The following is a 12,306-nucleotide window of genomic DNA, read 5'->3' as shown; positions in this document are numbered from 1 at the left end:
ACTATTCAATTTCGTCATTTTGTATTCAATTGTATGCAATTCAAATATTCAGTACACAATACTCGACAGAATATCAATTTGACCGCTCAGTTAAATTCTTGACGCTGTCAGTGACATCTGTTATGTATGATATGAACTGAAACAATTGTTATGCCTTTCGTTTCGGTCTTTGGAGAAGAATAAATTGAAAATTAATAACACTAATACATGTTTTATTCGGCAGACATATATTCCAATGAAAGATAACAGTAACATTATTAACAACGAAGTTTCTAGGAACCTGAACTCAGATTATTTCGGAATAGACTCTTCCTTGGATAGATGGCGCCGGTAACACCAAAAATGTTAAAATATAATCCCACAGGCAACATTCTAATCTGACACCTATTGGTCGTTATTTTAAAGCACATTTCCCCACCAGTCTCCATTTTCCTTTCAGTCCCAGTTGGGCATGCTCAAAAGGCTCATCCCGAACAATTTACCATATACATCCATGATAGAATAAAAAAGATAGATATGATATCGCGCAGCAGTGGGCGTGTCTAATTCCAATAAGTGACGTCACCTTGTGAGTTCGGCGCAATGTTTACTCACATCGACAATCGACACATTTTTGTGGCCGGACATAATTCGTAGTTTACGTGTGGTTTTGATAGTTTTTTCATTTTCGAAGCCATTTTTCAGTGAATAAATTCAAGAAAATGAGGTGTGCTGTCTTTGGATGTGGTGTCGACAATCAGGCGAAAGGATTTTCGCCTGATACGAAGTTCTTCAGCTTCCCAAAAGACAAAGAATTGGAAGCTAAATGGAAACATATTTGCAAACGAGAAGACAAATTTATCCTGAAAACTGCTCGGATTTGCTCCAAACATTTTTGTGATGAGGATTATGAGCGAAACCTGAAGCACGAGTTGCTTGGATACAAGCCAAAAAAATATAGACCCCTAAAAAAGGACGCTATACCATCAAAAAACTTATCGCTACTTAGCAAATCTGAAAAACTTCAAGAAAAGAGTGCATCTCTCAGGGAAGAACGCATTAAGAATAGGGCACGAGAAAAGGAAAGAAAGGAGTTGATAAAAACTGTTTTGGAAGAGTAAGTTATTTTGGGGATTGTACATTATGTCCTATCATTAGATATACATATATACATCATTTTGTTGGTATTTTTCATTTGAGGTATAATATTTAGCAGTGCACATAGATATTGGGTTATTTGTATACTAATTTGGTTTGGTTTGGATTGGTTTTTACAGTCGTTAATTTGAAGCTGTTGGCAAAAACAATATCCTCCTAGCATGTCTATTAACTAACCCTTGCTGGTCAATTTCAGTTGTCCCTTGCATGTATAATATCCAATAAATAATAATAGGTGTTTTTTGCTTGTAGAGTGAATGTTTTGGATGGTGATAGCGTTAACTTTAGTATAAGTGAATATCATCCGATTAATGAAGAAGAGGATTTGGTAGATGCTCAGGTAGATGTATCTACTCGAGAAATAGGGTACATATTTCATATTTTCATCATAATTTGCCGCTGTAGTTTGAAGTTCTAGTATTCTTGGTTTGGTTTTAATTTTCCTTCTTAATACTATTTTTTAGAGTCAATACTGACACACAAGTAGATGATCGTGACAGAATAATAGCTAGCCTTCAAGAAAAATTGAAAATTTTGGAACATAAACAAGATATTATTGGAAATCTATTTAGCAGGGAACAACTAAAAAAACTAGAGGGATCAAAGGCTCGCCTAAGATGGTCTGTCGAAGACATTTCAAAAGCTATTGTAATATATTCTGCTGGTCCCAGATCATACAGATTGCTCTTGAAGAAAGGGTATCCCTTCCCTGCAGTATCCACTCTTCGATGCTGGCTCAGAAAAATTCAAATTTCTCCTGGAATATTAAAAAGTGTTTTCAATATTATGAAGCTATCAGATATGAGTACTCTGGATAATGTGTGTGTTATATCATTTGATGAAATGAAAATTAGAAAATGTTACCTATACGACAAAGTCAAGGATGAAACTTTGAAGCCATACAGCTATGCACAAGTAGTAATGTTAAGGGGACTTTTCAAAAGTTGGAAGCAGCCTATATTTTATGATTATGATTTCAAGCTTACTAAAGAGAAATTATTTGAGATAATCACCTTTGTGGAATCCTCAGGTAATTAATTATTTCTAGTAAATTAATATGCTTTTTTGGATAATTTAATTTTTCATGAAACAATTTATTAAATAATTACTTGCAGGTTTTCAAGTTGTGGCTATGGTAAGTGATCTGGGAGGTGGAAATAGATCTCTTCATAGTGAACTGAATTTGAAACATAATAACACTAGCTTCACAAATCCTTCTAATGGTGAACCTGTTTTTGTATTTGCTGATGTTCCCCATCTAATGAAGTTAATAAGGAATCACTTTGTTGACTATGGGTTCATAGTAAATGGGAAAGAAATAAATAAAACCACAATTGAACAACTCTTGGAAGTCACAAGCACTTCTGACTTGAGAATAACACACAAAATTTCAAAAGAGTCCTTAAATGTACAAGGAGCTGCCCGTCAAAAAGTAAAACATGCCACAAAGTTATTTTCACATACAATATCAATGGCCATTTCTCGATGTGGAACAATGGGGTCTATAAATCAACCAAACTGGGTAGAATGTGCAGAATTCTTCAAACTGGTATTTATATTATTTGTTTAATTCCATCTTCTTAAAAAATAGTAAGCTATTCCTATGCCTTTTAAGGTGAATGATTGGTTCGATATATTGAATGTACGAGTTCCTAAAAGTGACAGTAGAGATACAACCAAAGCTTATGGACTTGCATTAAGAACACAAGACAGTATACTCACTAAAATGAACCATACTATGGAGAACATGAGAGTGAAGGGCAAAAGAACTTTACTTCCATTTCAAAAAGGTAGGTACAGTAATAAAGTTTTTCTTTATAGCTTTCTATAAACATACATAAACTAAGTGACGTGGCTAGAGGAGGAAAAAAAAGAGGGGTGTTTATGGATGAGTTATCTAACATTGCTTTCATTCTCTGTCAATTTTGTTTAAGAATATTGCAGTTTTTCAGAGGGGTTGTAGCTCAAAGTGTAATTTGGGAGAAATTTGATGCCTACGACAAAGAAGAAGGTCAAAATTTGGCAATAAGAGTTTTATATGACTTATAATCAGTACTTTGGATTTACATAAGGATCAAATTTTCTAGTTTTCTTTGTTTTAGGTGTAATTATGACAAATACCTCTTTGAGATTGTTATTCGAGCATCTGAAGGCAAGATTTTCCACAAAATACCTTCTGACATACAGGCTAAACCAAGACGTTTTGGAAAACTTTTTTGGAGTTATAAGGGCTAAGGGAGGGCTTCATGATCATCCAGATGCCCTTGAGTTTAAATACAGATTGAGGTCCTACATTCTCGGTAGAAATGAGGGCTCTCTTTCAAGTTTTGGCAACGTTGAGGAGGACGATACTCCTGATTTACCTATTGAGGAAGTTAATCTATGTGGACATTATTTTTCAGCGGTTGACGACAACAAAGAACCTGAGGAGCCTAGTGACTCAACAACACTTAACTCAGTTGATATTGAACTGAGTGATATTGAGTATGATGGATTGGAAAACCTGGCTGGTTATATTTGCTATAAAATGAAACATCTTGATACCTCTACCTCTACAACTTCAACATCGAGCTATACTTGGGTTTCACATTTGAGTGAAGGTGGCTTATCAAAGCCATCTTCAGAATTCATGATACAGTTGGAAGAACTTGAGAAAATATTCAGATCTGTAAATAAGGACAGTTTATTGATCTCCAAGAATTATTTGAAGAAATTAGTGGAAATGAGTTCTCATGTGTTGTGTGAAGAGAAGACCAAATTATTGTTTTTTCGTTCTCGAATGTTTTTTAGAATGAGGCAGTTGAATCATGATTTGCTTAATGTTGATATTTCTAGAAAACGAAAATATAAAAAAATAATGAAATAAATATATGAACTGAGTTTTAACATTGTTTTATTTGCAATATAATAGTAAGATTAACCAAGGGTTAGTCTAAGTCTAGTTGTTAGGTAATGATTGTTTTCAGCCTTGTTACTATTGTTGTCGCCTTAGTTACAAGACCTAAACTTAAACTCAGATCTTGATAAATACTGATACTTGATACATTTTTGTTGTTTATATAACACAGTAGGTACAGACTGTCGTGCGATTATATTTTGAACTCTGCACCTACATCCTAATCTACTAAAAGTTGAATTTACTATAGACGAAAATGTTAGTGGTTTGTAGGGCTGGGTGACAGTAAACAATCCTTTTCGATTGGCCGACGTTTCGAGCAAATTTTACTCTTTTTCAAGGCTTAAATAAAATCACAGTCAAAACAATATCACAAATACAAATTAATGACAACGATGGTCAATAAACGATACAACAAGAAATGATGAAGGCGAACACATCAAACTGAAAACAAATTGAATTTACTCTTGTATTTGATATGTATAGTTTTCTAGAGAACCAAAATAGAACTTAAATGGGTAATATATCAAACTTTTTTAATTGATCCAAATATATGACAGGTCTTCTATTTGGGGGGAGGTTTTTGGAGCATATTTATACGATTTTGTTTTGTTTGATGTTGATTTTAATGCCCTGTATACGAATTTTCAGACATATTTCAGAGTGCCATAAGAGGGAGGCTGAAGCCTCAAAGGCCTCCCACGCTACGCCAATGTTCAATACTTTAGTGTTCAAGAGGAGAAACCATTGAACATTCTCATTTCAAGGAGGGACACAATTTTTTTTGCGGCATCTAGGTTATAGGAGAGGTGAAAAATATAAACGGACACCCTGCATTTACTTATTTTGAGTTCGATAATTTTTCATCACATCCAACTAGTAACTTAAAAACCTTCCAAACAACTAATATTTCAAATTTCTACTTGCTAATATTAAAGCGCGCCATGAATAACTCACAAGATGACGTCATGCTGCGCGGATCGGACGAATTTGGAACCGCTACGTATCATATCTCTTCTTTTCATTGTATCATGATATACATCAAACATTCTATACAGTTCTTGTTTTGTGCGGACGGAGTTCGTTGCGTTTTCGTTCCTTTTTTTCAGTTCTACCTGTCAAAAAAACAAACAAGCTCCAGGAACGAATCGTCGTTTTCTTTTGCGCGAGTGAAAAAAGGAGGTTCTATTCTGTTGTCGGACCGGGAATTAAGTGCTATGAGGATAATTTGGATAGAATTACAGGATATTTGCTTCTAAACAAGGTAATATTCGTTTTTAATTCGGTACTTTCATTTTTCAAATGCACTTGCCTACGGAAAAGTGTACGGCTCTCCTCTGAAAAATTTAAAGAGCTTTAAATGTTAGAATAGTACACAATTCAGACCTAGTAAGGGTATTTTTATTCATGTCACAAAAGAGTACGTGACTGAAAGGCCAAGTTAAATTAAGGATAATTGTTAAGTTTTATGGCCTTCTGTAACCATATCAAGCGCGTTCTGTGATTCAATTACGCCTTGTACTGGATTGATTTGCCTCAGTTATTTCAATCATTCGTTACTAGTTCTATTTTCGTTTGAACACCGTCTTCTTCGCTTGGCAAGTAAGTGATTGTTTTCAATCGACCAAAATAGTAACTCGGTGGTTACTTCAAATGTCGAAGGTGCTCAAGGGCTTTTTGGAGTACATATTATGAATTATGCTCCACTTTTGTGGTCCTGTCAAGTGAGAACTCTTATTTTCAAACAATGAGTCATTGCATTGATTGGGGAAAATTTCACTCTCAATTTCAAAGGTAAATATGACGAAAGTAATTAATTCAAAACTGGCAGCTAACTATATCATTGAATTGTAAGATCAATATTGTTATTAGAAATGAAAGTGAGAGTTCGATGTGAAAGATAGACAGATATGTATAACAATGATGGAATTGTTTTGTTTAGGAAATGGTTATCTACAATATGCATGTGGGGTTACTGACTTCCAGATGAATGCATAAATTTTTGAATTGTTTCTCTTGGGAAATGAACCATATAATTTTAAAGCTGTGGTGAAATAATCTATCGAAGTATGGGATTTTTTTAATGATGCCTGGAATAATACTGCCAATAACAGTATAATAACAAATAGGTATTATGTGATCCTCTCAGGAAAATATACTCGTATCTTATTTAAACTATTGGTATCAGGCCAGGGCATGCTGCTCTATCAATTTATGAAATGACGAGCAGTTCAAACAGTGGTTGAACTTTCATTGTACCTATGTAAATCTATTTTTGGGTCTGCAAGTGATGCCAAAAAGCATCACGGTATCGACGGATTCACCTCCTGTTTTGAAGCCGACTTCCCATATTACACAGTTTTTAAAAATATTGGCATGTAAGTTGTTGCATTAGGAAGGACTCATTAAATTATTACCCTAAAAATAAAAAATGAGGAAATACCTACTGACGCGAAGTCGGGTGCTTTTGAGCGCTCGTCATTCTTTTGCCAATTGGAGACCACATAACAGTAGATAGGTACATATATAATATGGTGTCCAAGGGCGACTAAATGAACGATTGCTCAAAAGATCCTGGCTTCACGACAGTGCCTCCCCCATTTTTTGTTTCGATATTCTCCTTAATTTTTTTTCATTCTGAGGACGCTATCAATATTAATTTTTGTTTTCTTGTTCTAGTTCTCATAACGCTATTAACACAAAATTTAGCATGAAGCTTGATAATTGCTTAGAATTAATCTTTTTTAAGACACCCAAAATTTCAAATTCATAGGTTTTATGATTATGGAAATTCTAAGGGAAATTCAGTTTAGTTTTTTAATATTTTTCAATTTTCTGTGATTTTGGTTAAGCGATTAATCGAATTTGAAAACGGATTCGTCATCAACGAGTCGAATCTTATCATTTGAGTCCAATTCCCGCCAAAAATTCAAAGAATACAAATTTTAATCAACACAAAACTCAAATTTCGGTTCTGGAAACATTTTTCATTGCATGATTCTGAATGATCTTTCATTTGAGAAAATAAACAAAAAAAATTATGCTCTTTTCAAGTCATTCATCGGAATTAAAGATGATCACATATTTTGCCATAAATCAAATATTTTTCATTAGGTTGAATAAACAACACAATGATAAACTTATTCATAAGATTATGTTGCCAATTCCAATGAGAATCATGGAAATCGTTTTTAATTACATATTCATTACTAGTCAGAAACCGGTTAAGATATTGGAGTTATATGTGTCAGTGTAAATAACGCATCTTTTGAAGTCTTTGCGCTAAGATGATGATTATTGCATTTCCTACGTTCTAGATACATGTATGTATGTTTATTATAGGATGATGTGAGATTTTCCTAAGAAATCAAACAAAATGGGTCATTTCGAGGGTTATTTCAAGTCCTCCTTATAGGTAATCTCCTCGGTAATCTCCATTTTTACATATCAAACCAAAAACTACATTTTTTATATTTGGACACTTTTCACGTATGGTCAGATCGAGGCCAGATTTTATAGAATAGAATATATAGTTTTTTCTACAAGACTATTGAATGAACATAATACATCAAAAATTCGAGAAAAACATACACATAACGAAAACAATTTTTGTAGATGATATATGTATATATGTAACGGGTGTTTTTTTTCGAGGTATATAACTTTAAGTTGGCATTACTGTTCAAGATGGCGACCGATTTAACAGCTGTCAAGTGATTTATTTTCAGTTTGGTTTGGCACTTCATCATTCAGACTCACGCCTGAACAACGCTTGCAAACAGTGCAATTTTATTTCGAAAATAATGGTTCTGTGCGGAATACGTATCGCGCACTACGTCTATTAGCGATGAAGCGCACTTCTGGTTGAATGGCTACGTGAACAAACGAAACTGCCGCATTTGGAGTAAAGCTATTCCTCAAGTGTATGTCGAAACACTGTTACATCCAGAAAAACTGACTGTTTGGTGCGCTTTAAGGACTGGTGGAATCATTGGTCCGTAATTTTTCAAAAACGATGATGGCCAGAACGTTACAGTCAATGGTGATCGGTATAGAGCCATGATTACTAACTTTTGCATTCCTGAATTGAACAACCATGATGTCCAGGAGCTGTGGTTCCAACAAGACGGCGCAAAATGTCACACAGCTCGTGCCACAATCGATTTATTGAAAGACACGTTTGGTGACCGCCTAATTTTACGTTTTGGACCTGTGAATTGGCCTCCAAGATCTTGTGATTTAACACCGCTAGACTACTTCCTGTGGGGCTATGTAAAGTCATTGGTCTATATGCGGATAAGCCACAAACCCTTGACCATTCGGAAGACAACATTCGCCGTGTTATTGCCGATATACGGCCACAAATGTTGGAAAAAGTCATCAAAAATTGGACGTCCAGATTGGACTACATCCGAGCCAGCCGTGGCGGTCATATGCCAGAAATCATATTTGAAATTTAATGCCACAAGATTATGTTGCTGAAAAATAAAATTCATGTCAATCGAATAATCCATCGTTGTTTTATTGCAATTTAAAATTCTATAGCTCTAAAAAAACACCCTTTATGTCATAATGAAATATGCAACAACAAAATTACGGGGTTCATGATTTTGTAACTACATATATCGCTTTATCAAGTGAGGACAGCAATGATATTAATTTATTATTGAAGACCAGGAATTCAGCGAGAGACTTAGGTGTTGATAGAATTAGAGATAACAATATAATGTGCTCAAAATAAGGAGGATAACTACCCCAACAAATGATGACACATGGTATTGATCGGAAAGTACCAAAGTTTCAGTCTCTGATTTTAAAAATATTTCGAGGGGGGACTGAAGAGTGCAATTTCCCAAGATCACATTAAGTGTCTATAAAAACTTGCAATAATTTGGTTCAACTTGTTTTCCTTTCGATGTGTCGATAGATGAGCATAACGAATCATGTGATAAAATTCAACCAAGCACTCCGTTTATTGAACGTATTGAGTAGATGACTTTGAAAGACGTGTATGAAATTAGAATGTTGTAAACGTCAATAGGAATCTATGCTGACGTGGGTTCCATCAGGTGATTTCATCTTTGTTGCTGGTTAATTGAAAGTACCTATCGACAAATTGTTCAAATTGTAACAGGAGATTGGATGTTTTTCCGCATTACTCTCTGATATACCTTCCACATGGTACAGAAAGAAATCTCCTAATTAATCGTTATGAATGATGGAATAACTTCGAAAATTCAGTTCTCCACAAATCAAACTCTGATAGTATGAATTAATACTTTTTCTATCTTGAAATATAGGTAGGTAGCCATCACTACAGAATTTAACTGCCAATAATTCATAAAATGAGAGAATTTTTGGAAGACGTTTATCATGAATAACATTTCACTTAAAAACTAACACAATGCATATCATTTTCAATTTTTTTAATTGTGTATAAAAAATACATAATCACAAAATTTTTTTATTGTTTGAGCGTAATTTAGAAACGCTCAACTGAATCCCATCTTGAAGCGTTATAATACACTACACTTATTTTTATACTTTCATTTATCACTAATGGAAAAATTTGAAAAATTAATTTTTGTAGATTTTCGTGGATAATGTTGGCTTTGTACTCCATTGGGTATCTCGAAAATGGCGCATTCTATGAACAAAATTTAGTCGACCTTTTTTTAGTGGAACTGTTTCTAGAAAAAAAGACTGATGTAGATTTTCAATAAGAAAATGATCATCGCACCCTTATATCTACGCCAATGGATAATATTGGTCAGAGACACTTACCTTATTCGGAACATTACATTTTCTAGACCTCGATCTAGACTAATTACCTGAAAATCAAAATTATGAATGTAATAATACTAGAGTTATAAGTGAAAAACTGATTTTTTTCCAAACTTTTACATTCTGTACCTCGTAAACGAAGCTTGTTGGGATATTTGTTCATAGGAATTTTTCTTCATGAGAATAGTTATTCTATCCGACGCCAAAGTTGTTGAACTAAAATCTGGACCATCCTGTATAAAGAATAATAATAATTTAAAACTTTAAACGAAATTTCGTGTTGATAGTAGCGTCATCAGAAGCATAGAAAATTCAAGAAAATCAGGAAAGCACAGATGTGAACTGATTTGCTGTGAGCGCTCGTTCATTCATGTGCCAATTGCGCCCTTGGCGACCACACATATGTTTTCATTGATGTTTGAAATCGGACCAGTCGAGGACGATGAACTTCTTCCTATGTACACGTCCAAGAACAGACAAACAGTCGTTACTCTTTTCGTTTCTATTTTCGACCATTCTACTATTAGATCGGACCTCTGGTACCTTCTGCCCACGTTAGCAAAAGCGTTAACGACGTGTTCTTTGACGCAAAATGCCGTTTGAATCTCCCTTGATGAAATTTCATTTCGGCAATTTAAAGCTTAGCTCTTTGTCAAAATGAAAAAATTGTACGATTGATGATTATCATTCGTTCGTCCACTCAATTATAACATCGGATTTTCGAATTTGAATGGTCGATAACGGATACGATTTTATTGCTCTTTTATTGCGAACAATAACATTTGTTATTGTTCGAGGAAAATTGTTGTAATCATCTCTGAAATTGTCACAAATTACGTTAGGCATGGTGTTTTTTCAAACACTGCGAGTTTCACATAATGGTTCATTACGAGGTTCATTATAATATGAGCATGTAAAATCCTTAGTAAATTTCATTTTTGATGTAGAACAGTAGAACTTTAGACTCAAATTGAAGATTGATGTTCAGTGTGGTATAACCATAGAGTACTAAACATAGATAGAGGGAGTATAGGTAATTTTTACATGTCCCCAACATGGTTAGATTACGTTGTCAGATTGTAATATATTTTCAAATCCACAATTTCACTATATCGTTATGAATAAATAATATATTGAATGATATATAAAGGGTGTTTTTTTTTAGAGCTATAGAACTTTAAATTGCAATAAAACAATGATGGATTATTCGATTGACATGAATTTTATTTTTCCGCAGGATAATCTTGTGGCATTACATTTTAAATATGATTTCTGGCATATGACCGCCACGGCTGGCTCGGATGTAGTCCAATCTGGACGTCCAATTTTCGATGACATTTTCCAACATTTGTGGCCGTATATCGGCAATAACACGGCGAATGTTGTCTTCCAAATGGTCAAGGGTTTGTGGCTTATCCGCATAGACCAATGACTTTACATAGCCCCACAGAAAGTAGTCTAGCGGTGTTAAATCACAAGATCTTGGAGGCCAATTCAGAGGTCCAAAACGTGAAATTAGGCGGTCACCAAACGTGTCTTTCAATAAATCGATTGTGGCACGAGCTGTGTGACATGTTGCGCCGTCTTGTTGGAACCACAGTTCCTGGACATCATGGTTGTTCAATTCAGGAATGAAAAAGTTAGTAATCATGGCTCTATACCGATCACCATTGACTGTAGCGTTCTGGCCATCATCGTTTTTGAAGAAGTACGGACCAATGATTCCACCAGCCCATAAAGCGCACCAAGCAGTCAGTTTTTCTGGATGTAAAGGTGGTTCGACATACACTTGAGGATTAGCTTCACTCCAAATGCGGCAGTTTTGTTTGTTGACGTAGCCATTCAACCAGAAGTGCGCTTCATCGCTAAACAAAATAAAATGGTAGTGTGCGATACGTATTCCGCACAGAACCATTATTTTCGAAATAAAATTGCACTATTTGCTAGCGTTGTTCAGGCGTGAATCTATTCATGATGAATTGCCAAACCAAACTGAGAATAAATCTCTTGACAGCTGTTAAATCAGTCTCCATCTTGAACAGTAATGCTAACTTAAAAAAAACGAAAAAAAAACAACCGTTTTAAAAATTGTGCGATCCTCTACCGAGATAAAAGAGGCTTTCCTCACTTAAACCTCACTCAGTATTTATAATGGCATAAACCGAAAGGAGAAAAACCAAAACTTTCTAGCATTCTTTTATTATTTATTCGTGTTTTTTCGTTTCCGAAAGAAAATTGCTTCTAGAAAGGGATATATGGCATCGTGTGTATTACAGACAATCTATTTTTGCATTCACTTTTTGCATTTTACAAATCGGAAAGTTTAGACATCAGAACTTTGAATGAAGTGAAAAATCTGCATGCGAACTTGAACTTAAACGTGTTCCAAGCGGAATTATCTAAAAGAATAGACGGGAATGTTCATTTTTTCACCTCAAGTTGTGTAACACACACCTTCGCATACAAACAAAAGCAACATTCGTCTCCGT

General features: G+C 34.6%; 1 protein-coding gene across 2 annotated transcripts in view; it reads left to right on the top strand.

The window, feature by feature from the left end:
• Positions 1–5,073: 5,073 nt before the first annotated feature.
• Positions 5,074–12,306, top strand: part of LOC123679165 (serine/threonine-protein phosphatase 2A regulatory subunit B'' subunit beta) — a 71,041-nt gene continuing 63,808 nt past the window's right edge. For both annotated transcript variants that reach the window (XM_045616590.1, XM_045616591.1), the window contains exon 1: positions 5,074–5,297. The gene's annotated coding sequence lies outside the window, so the exon portion shown is untranslated. The remainder of the gene's footprint in view (positions 5,298–12,306) is intronic.

Source organism: Harmonia axyridis, chromosome 4 (assembly GCF_914767665.1).
Source record: "Harmonia axyridis chromosome 4, icHarAxyr1.1, whole genome shotgun sequence".
NCBI lineage: Eukaryota > Metazoa > Arthropoda > Insecta > Coleoptera > Coccinellidae > Harmonia > Harmonia axyridis.
This window is presented reverse-complemented; position numbering and strand designations above follow the sequence as displayed.